Source organism: Leopardus geoffroyi, chromosome A1 (assembly GCF_018350155.1).
Source record: "Leopardus geoffroyi isolate Oge1 chromosome A1, O.geoffroyi_Oge1_pat1.0, whole genome shotgun sequence".
Lineage (NCBI taxonomy): Eukaryota > Metazoa > Chordata > Mammalia > Carnivora > Felidae > Leopardus > Leopardus geoffroyi.
This window is the reverse complement of record NC_059326.1, coordinates 48,025,677-48,044,038: the sequence shown is the minus strand read 5'-3', so window position 1 is coordinate 48,044,038 and position 18,362 is coordinate 48,025,677. Positions and strand designations below refer to the sequence as shown.

The 18,362-nt window shown below is 40.5% G+C and overlaps 1 long non-coding RNA gene across 2 annotated transcripts in view; it reads right to left on the bottom strand.

Annotated features, from left to right (window-relative positions):
* Positions 1–288: 288 nt before the first annotated feature.
* Positions 289–18,362, bottom strand: part of LOC123598554 — a 42,897-nt gene continuing 24,823 nt past the window's right edge. Inside the window, exons 5-6 of one of the 2 annotated variants that reach the window (XR_006712692.1) lie at positions 959–1,054; positions 289–459 (exon numbers count right to left, since the gene is read on the bottom strand). This is a non-coding gene — a long non-coding RNA (uncharacterized LOC123598554). Of the gene's footprint in view, positions 460–958; positions 1,055–2,505; positions 3,530–18,362 lie in introns of those variants that run through there. The other variant, XR_006712695.1, reaches the window with a different exon arrangement.

Genomic DNA, 18,362 nt, shown 5'->3' with positions numbered 1-18,362 from the left:
AGGAAGTCAAGTGACCATTACTCTGGGACTTTATTCACGGTGTAAGCAGAGCAGATCGTGCCAGCATTGCTAGTTCGGAGACTTTCCAAAGAAACGTGGAGCCCGGTAAGTGTTCCTCTGCTTCTTTAACCCCTTCCAAGCCACGATGTGGCCACGTGTTCTCAAACGGGTACCATTTTATGCTGTTAGTCCGTCGGCTACTCACCAGCCAAGCACACATGCCATTGTTCAAATAAAGGCCTTAACATCACAGCTTTAATTATTTAAGAACAACAACAACGACAAAACTGATTTTTGTTTGCTGTCTCTTTACTACAAACTGGACAAATCACAAAGGCGGACACATATGGCTACTCCAAATCTGTCCCAGTGAAGTCAGTAGCACCGTAGCAAGACGTGGATGGCAGGGTGATGAAGAACATGAGCTTCGAGGGAACAGGAAGCAGAGACCCTGATGTCCTATAAATATTTCCAAAGCAATAAAAGAGAGAGAGAAAGGGAGAGAGAGAGAAAACACACAATGACAATGTATGTCAAAACAGTGGAGTCAAAGTGTATATTTCAAAAGGTTAAGAGGAAGAAAAGGGCAGGCACTGTATGTAGAAATTTTCAGTCATGTTTTCAAATCACTCGCGGGATAGAGGTGCTGAAAGACCTGTAGGCCGGGGATTTATGCATAATCGGATCATTCAAAAACACAGAAATGGCTGCCAGAGCAAAGTACAATGTTCACTTTTGAAATCACAAAAAAAGCTTTGTTTTAAGCAGGCTGAATTGACTGAAGTTTAGTTTCAGTGAAGCATGTTTTTGCTTTGGGTGTCATTATTTAGTTTGGCATCCTTGCCAAGGAAACCTTTTTCTTACTTCGACTGTTGTTTTTCTTCTGCTGCTACAACTGTGAAAGTGGAGGCAAGATCTCGATGCTACATATTTAAATGAGAGCTGGCTCCCTGTTTACCTTTGATTCTGTTGAAGGGAGTGGGGGAGCATGGGGTCTTGATTGCTTGCCAGGACTTGTAAAGCTGATAGATGTGTGCCTTGTCTCTTGAATAATCTGGAAAATCAAGTTTAGCTGGTTTGATCAAAGGGTTTGCAAGTCAGTTGAGAACACTCGCATGCAATAACTATAGATACTGTATACATCTACCAGCCAAAGGCCAAGAAGCTAATAGCTTTGCCAGAGATAAAGGATTATGTATGTTATGCTTGTGAATTCCAAAGGAAGGAATTCTCCATTCTAATATCGATGGCGAAGGTTTGTACTGGTGAGACAGTCAGACAAACAAAATACTCTAAATCTTAGAGACTTAAGTCATGATGAAAAACTTTTAAAATCCTGCTGCTATCTGCCCATTTAAATCCGGTGTGGAGTGAGGGAATAAACCACACACTTCCTACTGACGGTTCAAGAGAGAGGAGGGTACTTTTAAATGGTTGCATGTTTTTTGGAGTCCTTTTTCTTCTGACGCTTCCAGCCGCAACACCTGTAGAGACCACGGTGACAGAGATCGGGACAGAAAGGGACTGGCAGGCATTCTCTTTCAGGCATCCTCCTTTGGGGCAAATTGGTCACGTGGGAGAAGCTTGATTTCTCTGTCAAGAAGTGATTCCCGACACCAGAAAACTGCATGTGGTGATGTGAGAAATTAGAACAACTTACACCAAAAAGGATTCGTCAGATCACTACATCTGGTCTGTCCTGTGCCTTAACCATCTGACCAGGTCTCAAGTATATTTCAAGTCCCACGCTTTGATTTTGACTTAATTCACTTAAAAGACACCAAGCATCTCCCTCGGCAAAATTACAGACTGACCGTACTGACTACACCTTCGGCCGGTATTTCCCATTTTTTAAGACAATACTAAGTAATTCTCTAAAAAGTGAACCACTCATTGCCCTCGTGCGAGTGAAGACTATAGTGGATCCCTGCAAGAGACAGTTATTTTGACTGATTACGATTTCCTAATACAGACACTGTTTCAGTTACTACTGCGAAGGCCCATGAAACGACTGTTGGGGAAAGCTTTAAAAACAGACACACACACTTGGCACACTGACCTGGCATTAAGCTAAATTACAGGTACAGTGGTGACATATGTAAACGAATCTGCCAGTACAAGTTACCAAATGTTACGTGCAGTGCACGATAATAGGCAATGCATTATTCGAGTTTTGTACTAATTAAAGAACTACTTTGTTGCTAAGAATCGGTGTATTAAAAACATACATTCTTATTAACTGCGTTCCCAAGAGTTAGAAAGATGAGAGGTGGATCTCAGGTTTCAAGGACCTATTATTAGGTTCTCAAAGTATTTTCTTAATCGCGTGCATTTTTGAAGAGAAAGCTCTGAGTCCATATCACATAAACAAGGTCTGATTGTGGGGTTTTAAATGGCTATCTTGGGGTTTTCTTCTTTCCACGTTGTTTTTCCTTTTCACTCCACCAAATTTCATTTCTCGGAATCAGAACCTGAACCAAAGTTAAACATCATAAAGAAATTTGCTCAGTAAAACAGGACTTTTATTGGCTGAAAAGCATTTTTACAGTGTAATCTGCATTTTTGTAAGTCCTTGTGGAAAATCCCCTCTGATTGAGTGGTGCTTAAAACTTAAAAACACACATTGCCCATGAAGCTTTCATAATTTGACAGAAGGGGACAGAGGGGAAAAAAGTGGTATATCTGACCCACCAGTCTGTTATCACCCAAGAGCAAAAAGACTGCTTTTAAGGACCACCCCGCAACCTGGGCGGACCCTGGGTCACCCAGGCCGGCCCCTGGATCTTGGGGCAATGCCTGCTCTCTGCCCAACAGTGAAACACCGACAGAGCCGACAGCTTTCCCGTCTCTGCTCTGAGAACTCCTTCCCAGATTCTGTGTCTCCCCACCATTTCTTCCCTGTCGCACTGCCTGGGTTTTGGCTCGTATTCTCTCCATCTTCTCAGAGCTCCCCAGTGTTCACTCTCACCCCCATCCAAGTTTCTCCGTTAACACATTTTGTTTTTTACTGCTCAAGGCTTGGTTCTTTGAATAACTTCATCAGAGAGGTTCTCTTAAGCCCCCCCTGTCCCCCCTTCCTTTTCTCTCAACCTCAAATGGCTGAGACACAAAAGCCCCCTGCCCATTTCCCTGATAGCACATTATCCCCTTAATCCATACTCTAGACCTTCCCTTTCTCTTGTTTTCTGGCTCATGCATGCTAGAGACTCGGCCACATGAGAGGGGATCCAGTGTCGCTCTCATTTGCACTTTGACAGGCTTTCTTGAGTGGATGAGAATGAGGTGAAATCACAGCTGATTTGCCAGAAAGTATGTACTCCCATGATAGCACAGAACATATGAACATTCTGAATCATGTGTGCATGGTGGAAAAAGTTTGAGAGCCATCGCTCGCCCGTTTTTACTAGATACCTATTTTCAATTCTTTGCTCTTATTGAAGATGGTTTTCCTGGTCTTCTGTTTTCAGGTCCTTCTTGGTTCCTCTGAGGCTCTTGATGGCCTTCCATCAAGTGGTTTCTGATCTCCTCCCTGCTAAAACAAAAGAAAACTAAGCACACCCACCGCTTGCTCCCATCCCATCCCTCTCTTTTCAGTTGGTCCCTCTCCTCTCTCGCTCACCCCAATTTCTTCTCTTCCTTTGACCACTTCCAATCTTCATCCTGTCCCATTATTTTCAACTGCTTAGAGATCTCTGACAGTCTCATAATCAAATTCCCTGTGTCCTTTTTTTGCCATCTTCATCATCATCCCTAGAGATTAATGCTTTTCATAAATACGGATTGGCACGAACAGTAATGTCTCCTCTTGACGTTGCTGCCTGGGTTCTCCCTGCTTTCATTCCCATAGCATCACCCATCCATGCTCAGTTTTCTTTCCTCAATAGCCTTCTGCCTCTATGCTCATCACTCTAGCACCTTCCTCTATGAACATTCCTCCTCCCTCTGTTCCTGACCCTAGCCCCACCTTCTTGAACTTTGTCAAGAAGTTTTCATTTCCAAATTGCTTTCTTCACTCTCTTCCATCCCCCCTTGCTCTCTTGCAGGTTCTGCTCCATGCATCCCCTTTCCTCCCAAGCTCTCCTCCTTTCTCCTCTTATTTAGAATCCAACACGGAAAAATCCATCCTAACTGCAGACTTATCAACACTCGGAACAGCAAGAGACAAAAGCAAAGATGTAACTTTTTTTTCTCTTTAGAAAAAACCCTTTCTGAAGAGCTTCCCCAATATAGTTGGCAGGAAAAGAATTTTTTTCTTGAAATTGTCACTTTAGAGTAACTTGTGACACTTCACAATCGTTTTTTTTTTTTTTTTCCAGAGACACACCAACTATGTCTTCCAGAACATCTGCCCTTACAGATTTGCCCTTTTTCTGAGTGATTCCTCAGTGATTTGGCATTGGGTGGAGGACCGATGGCTCCTTTCAACACACACTTGGGTCTATCTCATAGCAGGATCTATTGAATCATGAATTGACTTACTCTTGAAAGCTAATTGTCAATTTTCACATAAGCAACGTCTTCCTAATAATAACTATAATCCATAGCTTCCTAAGTAGTATATGCCCCAATTAGGCATTCAATTATCTTACTAAAATACTGACTCTTAGAATTTTTTAGAAAAGGTTCATGCTGTTTTGTATTAAAACATGTTTAAAATTTTTCCAATAAGAACTTTGAGCCCCTCACCAAACGACACACTTTATTTTTAGTCAGACATATCTGGAGTGTAAGTTAAAGACTTAAGTCCACAGCTAGTACGGGGTTTAAAAAATAAAACAGGAATGCTTACAGACTTCTGAAACTTAACGTGTTCTAAACTGAGTCATTATTTTTCCCCTAAATTTAATCCAATTCTAAGACCATTTCTATGCAAATTCTTCCCGTATCTTTACCTTAAACCCTATGTTCTTCCTGAGCCACAGATGGGGATTCTAGCTGCCTACTGCCCACCTCCACCTAAAACTACCCTTGCAAACAGTGAATCCAAAATGAAGCCCACCTTCCAATCTGCTCCTCATATGGATGTAGCTTACAAGAACTCCAAGCGTGGTCTGATCCACATGCTATGGAGGTACCAAGAATGGAGACACATATGCCCTCCAGGAGGTGGAGGAAGGCTTCACCTGGATATGGTTTTTAGGGCTGAGTCTTAAAGAAAGAACAGAAAATCCCTGGCAGGTAATTTAGGCATGACAAAAGAACACGACTGAGACAAAAATCACAAGACCCACAAGGCCCCTGGTTCATTTCCATTCCCACTGTGTATGCTCTGGTTCCTGTCTCCATCAAGGCTTCACTCGGCTCTGGCCTCTACCTCAGTTCCAGTATCTTTCCTCTCCCACAGAGATCCATCTCTATCCATGCCCTATCAGGACTCCATGCTCGAGCCAAACTTAAATACTTTCCATCATAGTGCTCCTCTACTTGGAAAGCCCTTTGTTCCCTCTCTGTCTGGAGAAGTTCTACGCACCATTCATCTCTGTGAACCCCTCCTGAATGCTCTGGGCAAAACGAATGGCACTTTCTTTTATACTCTCGTTTGCAGCATTTGTCACAGCCAGACCTATGTTAGGTTTAGTTGTGTTCTCATCCATCTCCTCCACTGGACTGTAAACTCCTTGAGAACAGGGACCATGTCTTATCTGTGCCTCTCTAGTGGTGCCTAACACAGGGCTTTGCATGTGGTAGGTTCTCCATTATTACCTATTGAATTGAACTGAGTAAATGGTTACTGAACGAAAAAAATAACACACAATTCCATCTATATAATTAGAGCTAAGCTGATACAGGTGGGTAGTATGCAATTCTTTTTGTTTCCAAGTCTCAACTTGCGGTTGAATCATTTGTAGATTTCCTGACAGATTATTTTTTATATTACTAGGATTTAGTGGTATAAAAATATGATCTAACAATTTGACTTACTGTAAAAGTAGTTCCTTAATTTTGTAATCTATGTACAGTAAAGGTTGTAGCTGTGCATTATTCTTCTATGTTAATAAGCAAAACAATTAGTTTTAGGGTGAGGCGTTTTTTCCCTCTTGCCTCTTGATGTCAGCCCTTTAAACTCAAAAGAAACTATTTTATTCCTACATAAGGTGATAAAAATTACACTACAGAGGAATCTTGTGCTGCATTTATTTTATGGCCCCACTAAAACAAACGTTCAACAGTCGGCACGTAAACTGAATGTTTTGGTACAGATGGTCATATCTTGCACTAAATCTTCAACAACTTAAACTTTTCTGCCATGAGTAAAGCCATAATAATAATAATAATATTGTTTCTATGTGACTGTAGCTGATTGGAAGTGAGTAAAATATTAGGGAAGTTTGATTTACCTTGGCCCGTTTCCGTGGTGGGGACAGTGACAACCTGACTTCTCAGCTCTTCTATTTGGGGACATCTTAACAGGTTGGAGCCACTTGAACCAATGGGACATTTTTAGCCAGTTAACTCTGACTGTAGCCTTACAGGTAAATCCTTTGTTGTGCCTGAGCCACGTAGAGTGATTTCACTTAGATCAGCCCTATGACTATGTGAAGACCTGGCTAATATTTATCTTCACATTCTATGTTATGGTAAATGCTTTTTATACTTCGAAAGAAATCACATGCAACTAGTTCCAAGCAGAAATCTAAAAGATTGATAAGCAAGTCTTCCTTAACTAAACATCGATTAAAATATGGACTTTAGTTTGGAAATCTTTTCTCTGTTTCAAAGATTGAAGAGGGTCCTTTTGCTCATTGAATTATGCCAAAAAACAATGATCAAAATGCCTGGCAAACTAACCTAAGAATTTAATACATTCAAGTGAAGAACTATGCTACAGACTTTAAAAATATGATTCGGATGTTTCAATCACAGTGTACTGATTTTAATCAAAACTATTGGCCCCTATTAATCCTGTCCTATATATCCGACATAAGTCTTAATCTACTCTGCTTGAAATATCAAATATTTTAGTTTACCAATAAAAATAATGTTGTCATTAAAAACAAGCTTCTTCAAGTATATCTTCTATGCCTGGGGTTAATCCTGATGTGTTCAAAAATCAAAGAAAAGAGCAAGGGAAAAACAGTAGGAAGTTTCAGTCAAGAAGCGGTATTGACAGGGCCACAGATTTGAGTGTGGGGAGTATGGGCAAAAGCTGAAAATGGTGGACTGCAGAGTGATGGAAAAAAATCACTGGCTTTGCAAGTGGTAGAACTGGGTTTGAGTCTTTGCTCTGCATCCCACTGAGCTCAGCACCCAAGTCTGTGCTAAGCCTTCAAGCAAATGACGTGAGCTCCATGAGCTTCCACTTAAGAGATTCAGCACTTATAAAGTATTTTAAAAATGCAAGATGATAAAATTGTTATTAACAATGTTATTAATGATCATATTAAAATATGCTCGTGTTCAAAATCCTCCAGGGACCTCTCTTTGTGCTTACAATAAAATCTAAACCCATCATGATCTACAAACAATGACAAGATCTGGGACCTGCCCACTCTTCAGCATCACTTCTGTTTTTCCCTTTTCTTCAGCCATACTGACCCCCTTCCCTACACTGCACATATTCCAAGCTGAAGTGGGTCATCTGTACTTTATATTCCCTCTGCAATCGATCTCTCCTTCAATCTCTCCCTCTCTTTCAATCTCTGTCCCTCTCTCAATCTCTCTCTTTCCCCGCCTCCCCCTCAACAGCAACTAGAAAAATCTTCAGATCTCATCTCAAACATCTTAGAAAGGCTTTCTTTAACCACTTTATTTAAAGTGTGATCCCAATGCTTCCCTGGCTAACATATCCTATTTATATCCACAGTACTTACTACAATCTGAAATGACTTTGCTTAGTTATTTTTTCTGTTGTTGTTATCTATTGGCTCCTGTATCATCAATTTACTACTCTACTGCATCATTCTCACTGGATAACTCTCATTGGACAACAAAACAAAACTTCCTGACTTTGTATCTTTTTTTCAGTGGTTGCTTCCCTTTCCTGCAAAACACACTGAAAGGGTTCTGTGCTTGTTAGCTCTATTTTCTTCTCTCTTGTTCTTCTTTCGACTTACTTCAGTCAGATCTTCATCCCCCACCATTCCATGAAACTGCTCTTATCAGTGTCACTAATGACCCCACATCACCAAGTCCAATGGACAGTTCTCAACCGCCATCTTCCTCTGATCAATAGCACTTGACGACATTGCCTCCTCCATAACATGCTTTCTCTCCTTGGCCACCTAGACTTTATTTGTTCTTAGTTCTCCTATACCCTCACAGGCCGGTCCCCATCTCCTTTGCTAGATCTCCCCCACCTTGAAGTTGTAAAGCTGGGCTCAATCTTCAGAAGACCCTTCTATCTACACTCACTCCAGAAGTCACCTTATTCAGTCCAATGGCTTTAGTGCTATCTCTGTGCTTTTGCATTAGCATCAGATCCCTTCTCCATAGGAAGTCTTAATTTTCTAGAAAGGCTCTGTCACCCACAAATAGTTGTTTCTAAGCCTAATGTTATTTGGCAAAGAACAACCTTATTATTTAGGCAGTCAATAGTGTGGTCCCCTACTCTTGTAGAAACACAGATTTTTAAAATGTAATAAAGATCTCAGTGAGCACTTAGCCTCTCTTTGTTATTTTACACAAGGCACTTGAGATACTGAGAAATCAAATGACGTGTCATAAGATGCACAATCACACAGATCTGAGACTGGAATCCAAGCTTTCTGATTCTTCTGATTCCTAAAGCAATGTTCCTCTGATATCCAACCGTGTCCAGGTTCTTACACGAAAATGTGTGCCTCAACATCAAGTATCACAGAACTTCAAAGCTAGCCATGACCTTAATCATCATCATTTCAGCTGTATTCCTTTGTAAATGGGAAACGATTGCATAGGACCCCACTGCCATTTAAGGCAGAAGAAACATCTCCTATTGCCAGTTACAGACTTGGACCTTCAGGCACAAAGAACGAGTAAATGACAGCTTTCTTGAAATGCAGTCCTTGCTCTTAAGCCACTATTGATCTAAATTCTGCCTTCTCTTTTATTTGTCTTTCTTCATCATCCCAGGGTATTTTTCTCTTCTCATTCATTATTAGTAAGGGTTATTTCATCTGCTATTCTTTTGAAGCCTTGCCATTCTGAAATGTCACATGTAATCGTATTTATTTTGGCCTGACCAGCAGATTCTCTTCACGATGGCCAGTCCCACCCTAACATTTTGTTCGCTTGGTTGAGTTGTCAACCTAGGATGTTTGATGATACAATGCTGACATATTGCCTATTTATAGTCTGTCATGTCACTTTCTAATTGGTTGGTTTGAAAATAACAATTTCTTACTCTCTGGATCACTTCCACTGTTTCAATGTTCTTTCTGGGCAATGCCACTGATTGTTGACTGACATTGAAACACTCTGAGCTGTTGTACTCTACTAGGCTTTGTTTCTCTCTTTGTTTCTTCCTAATCTCTCACAGCTCCACCCGATCAGGAAATGCCAAGTTTCCCTGCCTTCACAATGTAGGACAGTCCATCACTGAAAGCAACCTTGTTCCCTAGTACCATTTTACCTTGAATTTGCCATTGTACTTGTTAATTTATCTGAAAATTCTTTGATGAGGTGCCGACATCTTCATGACTTACGGCAGGTTAATATAGTTGGCCAGGCATTTGCTCACCCTACAGTATTGGACGTGATGTTTGTTGTTCTTTTACTACTCTAAAGATGGCCAAAATACCATGATTCTTTCTTAGAACTTCCCTCATTTTCCTTGTGTGGCCTCCTGTTTTTTCAGTTTCAATTTGGAAACAATTCCCAGTTTCATTTTCAAATTTCATTTTTTTCCAAGGCCAATGCAAGTCCCAGTTCAAAATACCTATTTCTATACCCACCAGTTTTTCCTTTCTTCTTATCTAATAAGTAGGGATATCCCAGTTCCTTGCCTTTTTCCCATTCTATCATCTCTCTGAGATGATCCCCTCTTCCTCATGTTTAAGTTCCCCCATCGAATTGTTCTGTCTCTTCTACCTTCCAAAAGCATCTTGAAAGCCTATCTGCTTTCCTGCTGCCTACAGTTTGCTTCTTTTGATGGCCAAACTTCTCACCTGTCGCCTTCTACCCTTTCTGCCTTGATCTCACCTCACCTTGGACTCCCAACCCATACTGTTTCTGAAACAGCCTATTGAAAAGTTAGGGATGGCATCTGTATCCGATAACTGCAGTCTCAGTCCATCTGGTAGGCACCTTTGTGGTGTCACCTGCAGATCAGACCCGGCACACCAGGCTGCATCTCCCTCCTCTATGGTGTGTTTTTACTACATCCCTTGGATTCTCCTTCTACCCCTGCTGGTTTTTCACCTGCCTTCTTTGCAGGTTCCTTTCTTGCTCCTCTAGATTCTCCCAGCGGTAGCCCTGCCCTCTGAGCCTCTTTAACTGTACTTCAGCAATTTTATTTTACATCCTAACTGGGAAACAATGTATCAAAAACCAAGCCCCACCTTTCCCGTCTGAAAACTGGCTGCCCCCTCACACTTTTCTATTAAAAAGATCACCATTTCCTGAGTCAGAGAATCATAAACTTTCAGAAGTCTCTATGTAAATTTCCCCTTACCTTTAGTCCCTTAATCCATTTTCAATCAGACACGAAGTCCTATTTTTCTTCTGCGCAAAAGCTTTTAAATCTAACCCTCTCTTGCTGTTGTTTTCAATCCCTGTTATTGCCATTATAATTTGGATATTTAATTGCTCATGATAGATTTAATGTAATAGCTTCCTAAGCACTGTCCTTGCCTGTAACTCCATCCCCCTCCCCAGTCCTTTTTTACCGCAGTCATTTTTTTACATTATTATCCTAACATGCTTTTTTATGGCAGCTTTCATGATGTCACTGAACACATCAAAACCCATCCCTGGTTACCTATGGACACACATGGTTCACATTCCTTCATTTGCCATTCACTGAATAGCACTTTACCAAGCAATCTAGGCATTATGTCAGTTAGTACATGTGCACGCGCACACACACACACACACACCTCTAAGGAATAACCATTATTAGCCACATCTTATAAAGGAGGAAATTGACGATTAGCAAGATGCTTTCTTGCCCAAAGAAAATTGGTGAGAAGTGTTCTAGGATTCAAACCCAAGACTCAGAAGCGACTCTTAATATCTAAGATAGATTGTCTTTACCCTTGGACACCAACCTACTTTTTGGACTGCAATTCTCTATTTCTCCTTTCCACAAAAACAAACTGTCATGTCTCTATCTTTGTATTCCCTTCCTCTCCATCTATACCAACTCTATGGAACCCATCCTAAACCGCTTGGACCCACGTAACTTTCTTTCCCTCTTGGACATTTACTGTTACCATCATCTCTTTGGTTTTCAACCATAAGTTGCTTGGTGTCTTGCAATGTTGCCTTGTATTGCTATCCCACTCTAGTCTGTCAGATAATGTATATTGATATATATGTCTCATCAACTACATTGGAAGGAAAGAACCTTTTCTTATATGTTTTTGGACTCACTTCTCAACGTTTTTGACCCCAACTCAATAATTTGCTCACAGCATATGTTTCTTACATGGGTGATGATACAATTTTGCTTAATGCCTACTATATGCATCGCAATGTATGTTCTTTCTTTCTTTAAAATTTACTGTTATTTTGTGGGTTATTGACAGGCATTTATGCACCTCATTTATGGTAAATAGTTTAGCTTTTGATGATGTTTATATTTCTTTATTTTTTTCAGCCTTATTGAGGTTTACTAGGCAAATAAAAATTGTATACATTTCAGGTATACAATGTGATGTTTTGATATGCAAATAATTGTGAAATAATTACCACAAGCAAGCTAATTAACATATCTAGTTATCAACTCACGTAGTTACATCTTTGTGTGTGGGGGGGAGAACAATCACGATCAACTCTCTCGGCAAATTTTGAGTATACAATACAGTATTATTCACTATAGCCACCATGCTGACTGCTAGATATCAAGAACTTATTCATTCCTTATAACTCAACCTTTGTACCCTTTGACCAGCATCTCCCCTATTTTCTCCAGCAATCTGGTCTTCACAGATGATATGACTCCTTCATTTGTAATCTTGTGGCTCAAGAGAGTATAAATTTGAAACTGTAAATATTTCCTATGGAAGGCACAAGGTGGAAAACATCCAAATAATATGTTAATTCCACACCAAGAATACCAGATCTGATTTGCTATCCTCTAAATTTTATAATCTAAAAAATGTACTACTATTATTGTATCTTTCAATTTAGATCTCCCTTTTTCCCTAATGTGAAAGTAAGAAGAAATGAAGTCTGTTACAAGCATTAAAAACTTATTGGGGTGAAATCACAGTAGACAGAGAAGTAAAATAAATATGCAGTATTTTATCTCTTTTCATTTTCCTTTGATTGGTTTCAATAAAATTTGTTATTTCAGAGGGGGAATCAGCTACAAAGAAATTCTGAATGATGATAAAGCAGTGTCTTGAAGGTGACTGAAAAAGAAGCTGTGTCCAGGGGCTATAGTCAACTAAACCCAACACCCCCAGTAAATATTACCTGAAAATATTTCTCTTTTTTCCAGCTTTATTGGTATAATTGACAAATACAATTGTGTTTATTTAAAGCATACAACATGATGATTTGGTAAACATATAAATTGTGAAGTGATTATCACGATCAAGCTAATTAACACATCCATCATCTCATGTAGTTACCTTTGTGTGTGTTTGTGTGTGCACCGAAAATGCTGAAAACCTGCTTTCTCGGCAAATTTCAAGTATATAATACAGTATTGTTAACTACAGTCACCATGCTGTACATTAGATCTTCAAAACCTACTCATAACTGAAAGACTGTACCCTTTACAAACAAATCCCCATTCCCACCCCCCCCCCCCCACACACACACACCCCTCAGCCATGGGCAACCACCATTCTACTCTATGAGTTCGATTTTTTTTTTTCTTTTTGCATTCCACGTATAAGTGATACCATGCAGTATTTGTCCTTCAATGTCTGGCTAATTTCATTTAGTATAATGCCCTTCGGGTTCATCCATGATATCATGGATTTCCAAATGGCAGGTCTTTTTCCTTTTTTATAGCTAGAAAATAGTCCATTTTATACTACATTTTCTTTGTCCATTCATCCATCAATGGACACTTAAGTTATTTCCATGTCTTGGCTATTGTGAATAATGCTGTGATGAACCTGGGAGTGCAGATATCTCTTTAAGATAGATATTCCTCTGGGTATATACCCAAAAGTGGGATTGCTAGATCATATAGTGGCTCTATTTTTAATTTTTTGAGGAACCTCTGTACTATTTTCCACAGTGGATGTACCAATTTACATTCCCACCAGTGCACTAGGGTTCCCTTGTTTCCATATCTTTGCCAACACTTATCTCTTGTTTTTTTAATAATAGCCATTCTAACAGGTATGTGGTGATACCTCATTGTGGTTTTAATTCACATTGACTAACGATTATTGATGTTGAATATCTTTTCATGTATCTGTTGGTCATTATATATGTCTTTTTTGGAAAATTGTCTACTCGGGTCATTTTGAAATCAGACTATTTGATTTTTAGCTATTGAATTGTGGGAGTTCCTTATATATGTTGGATACCAACCCCTTATCGAATAGTTTGCAAATATTTTCTCCCATTCCATAGGTTCCCTCTTCATTTCTGTTGACTATTTCTTCTGTGAAGAAGCTTTTCACTTTGATATAGTCCCACTTGTTTATTTTTGCTTCTGTTGCCTTTGCTTTTGGTGTCAAATATCTGTGTTCTTTTAAAAAAAAATTTTTTTTTTTAACACTGATTTATTTTTGAGACAGAGAGAGACAGAGCATGAACAGGGGAGGGGCAGAGAGAGAGGGAGACACAGAATCTGAAACAGGCTCCAGGCTCTGAGCTGTCAGCACAGAGCCCGACGCGGGGCTCGAACTCACAGACCGCGAGATCATGACCTGGGCCGAAGTCAGACGCTCAACTGACCGAGCCACCCAGGCGCCCCCCAAATATCTGTGTTCTTTTGCAGCTCGTTGAGCTTCCTTCAAACAATGATTTTGAATTCCTTATCCAGGAGGCTGTAGGTTTCATTCCTTTGAGGTCAGTTACTGAAAAGTTATTGTGTTCATTTGGTCATGTCTTGTTTCCTTGATTTTTCATGTTTCTTGATGATGTTTGTACATTTGTTTGAGTAGTTGCCTCTTTCCAACTTTATGAATTGGTTTTGGTAAGTAAAGACCTTCACCTGCAGGTAAGTGTGAGGATGCTGGCTGGGTTGTTTGTAGCAATTCCCACTCTGGGAAAGGCCCAGTGGTGTAGCCTCTGTGCAGATCTGTCAGCTAATGTCAGTGTTGGCAATGACTGCAAAGGTCCTCAATGTTAAAACTGTGGGTGTCCACAGAAGGAGCTAGGGCGGTTGGGGTCTTTGGTTATGAAAACTGCTGGAGACCAACTGATCTCTTTTTCTCCTACAGTGAATGTCAGGGCCTCAGGGAATCCCTGTAGGGGCTGGGTCTGGCTCACTGACACCATAGCTGTGGTGGTGGCACTGGTGTCTGATGCATGGGTATCCACAGAGCAGCCACAGAGCTGGGGTTTGGAGTGCAAGTGCACATGAAGTGACAGCAACTCCAGGCTCTGGAGCACTGGCTGGCCTCCAGCAGGGGTAACTCTGATGCCTGACATTGAGCCACTGTTTGGAGTGCCTGTGCACAAACAGCAGCCACAGAGCTGGAGTCGTGAAACGGGGGTGCCTGTGCAGCAGCTGTGGCTCCAGGATCCAATGTGTGCACAGGGTTTTGAGGCACAGCCCAGGTCCCAGAGTGGTAAAAGAGCAGCTCATTTTAGAGAACATACCACAGTAACTCCTTCTCTGGGGAATTTTCAACTGTGGCGGTTGCTGGTTACCTCAGCGCCAAAAACTGCCAGTGTCCTTTGAAGAGCAGGCCACTGGGGTCTGTGCCAACAAATACCACCAGGTTCTCCTCTGTGAAAGCTGTGGGGAGTCTGGCTGCCGTGGGGGCTCAGTTGCAGGGCTGCCCAGAGTCCTCTGCAGAGCAGGCCACCGGGGCCATTATGGTACATGCTGTGCAACTGATATTGATTACCCCATCTTCTTGGTCCCTAGCCACCTCCGGATATCTCAGCTAAGCTCATCTCTCAGTGATCCTTTCTGTGCGGTTATTATCCTTTTTTCTTTTTCTTTTCCTTTTTTGTTTTGGCTCCATTGTGTTGCTCTAAGTCCTTGGTTGGACTCTTGAGCCCTCCCAAGGCTATTTTCTTTTGTGGATAGCTGCCTAATGTTGTTCTTTAGGGGGCAGGGAGGGAGGGGGGATGAAGGCTGGTATCTCCTACTCCATCTTGCCGACACCAACTACAAAAATCTTTCTTTCAACACAGTTTAATCTATTGATTGGTTAAGAAATTGTCTAACCAAAAGAGTGAATTAGTCATATCTTCCAACTGCCTTTATTTCATTACCACTCTTTACTCACTCATTCATTCACTCACTCAACTCTGTCCCAATTTCTCTGTCCTCTCTATCTTTACTCACTTCAAGACTTCCTGTTTGTTTACTTGAATTTCTCCACAACTACCCACCTGGTCTCCCTGCTTCCAGCCTTCGCCATTCAAATCAAACCTCCGTAGAGCCCCAAGAAAGACATATCTAAAATATATGACTGAAAACCTCACGTCCTGACATGCAAACCTCCCATGATTTTGCCTTACCTTCCTGAAGTTTCTTAGAATGAAGTTTAAAGTCTTGAAGTTGGCACACAAAACACTTTGCCATCTGACTCTTGCTTTTCTCTCCAGCTTCATTGCCCCACACTTAAACTCTTCCTCTTCGTGCTTTGGCTTTTAATATTTAGGAGAGTACCAGGTCTTTGTATGTCATTGCCCTTTATGATGCCATAGTTGGAATCAAAATGCAATACTATATGCAACCTGTAAAGCACAATCAAATGTTAGAGCCTGTAAGAGTTTCCATAGGTAAGTGGATGAACCCACGATATGTGGTGCTGCCTGTTAGCACTGCAGTTACCTGAGTCTGCTATTTCCCATGAACCTTATTCCCCTGTATAAATCTTTCCCTTAGAAAAGAAAGGCGCCTGGCTCACAGCAAAGTAGCTAGCATGAGATCAACAAGCTCTTTAGGGATGTGCCCATCTCTACAGGACAGAGAACAAATTCCTACTGTTTGTCAGGTTTCTGTGAATTTATAAAAACAAGTTTCCCAGACATTAAGGTACAAAACTCAGATGCAGTGGTAGAAAAACATCACAGTACAAAAAGGCATTCAATTCTCTTGGAAACACTGTGCTTATTAAAGGCATAAACACTAGGTACAGAAAGTTCAGTAATCCTTTTCCTAAGGGCAATAATAGTTTTTACATTACAAAATCAAATGGTTGCTCTTTATTTGAAGGCTGAAAATAAAGTGCCAGTTTGGAGAGGAAGCAAAGTGCAACCAAGTCAAAAGCTCACATCTGAATGGAAGGTCAATCCTTTTCCAGTCTCGGTAGCCTTCATCCAAATGTACTTATAACCTTTACTTTTACTTCTGCCAGGTCGTATATCTTTATCATTGGTTGAGATTCTGGCATAATCACAGAAAACCATCCACTCATTTAATCCTTGGCTATGCTGGTTATCCATGCATGTCCTAAAGGGAAGCCAGAACTCTGCACCCAATTTAGCACCATGGTGAGACTTTTCCACAGGACTACAGCCCCTCTATGTTCATACAACAAGTACAATATTGATAAGCAATAAAATTACACCTGACAACTACTTCCTCAGGAAAGAAAAGGGAAAGGAAGTAAAGAGACCATGTTTTGAATTACTTTAAATAGGTGATCTCCTGTATAAATTATACTGAAAGGCAGTTATTTTCTGAAAGCAGTGGATTACTGCCACCATATCGCAGCTTAGCACACCAAACCCAGAAATGAAGTGTTTTGCCCAAGCTCATGCAGTAAGCAAGAGAACCAGGATATAAACTGATATTCAGAGAATATCTTCTTTCCCTTCCATGCCAGCTGCTTCCCAGAAACAGAGCGTAGACCTATTGTGATGCAGTTAATTTCTAACAAACCAGAAATCTAAATATGGAAAGCAATTCTCAGTGACTCCTATGGTGTCCTTATATCTTGGATAATGAGATGGATCCTACAGAGAGTAGGTTCCATATCTCATGATTTCCATTTCTGCTCCCAAATGAACATCACTACAAAGATATTGACCCTCTAATTTCTAGATTTGGGTTTTTTTTTTTAAAGGTGTTGATAACTTAACAAATATCACCAGGACAAGTGGAGGCAATGATGGGAAGATATCAAGGTATAGAAAAGAGATTACCTTAAAAGTAAAGCTACCCTTACTTCTCCATTACACAATATCTTTCACCTCAAATTAAATCCTCTTTTTCCGCATTGCATTGTGATGAACAGTGAAATTCAAGGAATTAGTCTGGCATTATGACTGCTGATATTACAAGTTTGGACTACAATCCACAGTAGCATCCATCAAGAAGTCAACAACTACTGATAAATTCAAAAGTCAATATTTCATGGCACCAAAGTTTGATGTATCATTGGCCTTCCGTTGTTACTTAGATATTTCTCCCCCTACGGCCCTCTCCAAACATTCATCCATTCAACAAAGCATCCATTGTATATGCCACATTATGCTAGGAAATATAAAAGACACATACACTGGGCTGTGCCTCCAAAATCAACCACGTGTTACATCTCCCCAATGTCACTACAACACAAGTACAGCTGGAACACTATCACAGCCTTCTGACTGGTCTCTGAAGTCTTTTGAAGATGGAAATCAAACTCTCACATGCCCCTACTTATGATCTCCCAATGGCTGTCCATTGTAATTACAACAAAAATAAAGGGCTTTTCCCCTTACAACACCTGCATCATGTGCCCTCTGGTATACCCAGCCACCCTGGAACTTGACCCTGTATATTCCCTTTGACTGGAGTGCTCTTGCCCCAAGTATGCACATGTCTGGCTGCTCTTCTATCATTTAGGATCACCTGAAATGCTACCTTCTCAGAGAGAACTCTCCTGAAGATTCTATCTTAAGTTAAAATAAACTCTCTATAGTATTTTCATCTTTAAATATTCTCTTGAGCATTTATTACTATACAAAATAATTTTTTAATTATTTAGTATTTATTTCCATCACTTGAATATCAATCCCTTGAGGACAGGGAACTTACTCATTTTATTCACCACGGATCCTAGGGCCCAGAGAATCTGGTTCTACAAGGTGCTCAAGAAATGCACATGTTTACAGCATACAATTCAATTATTTTCTGTGTGTGT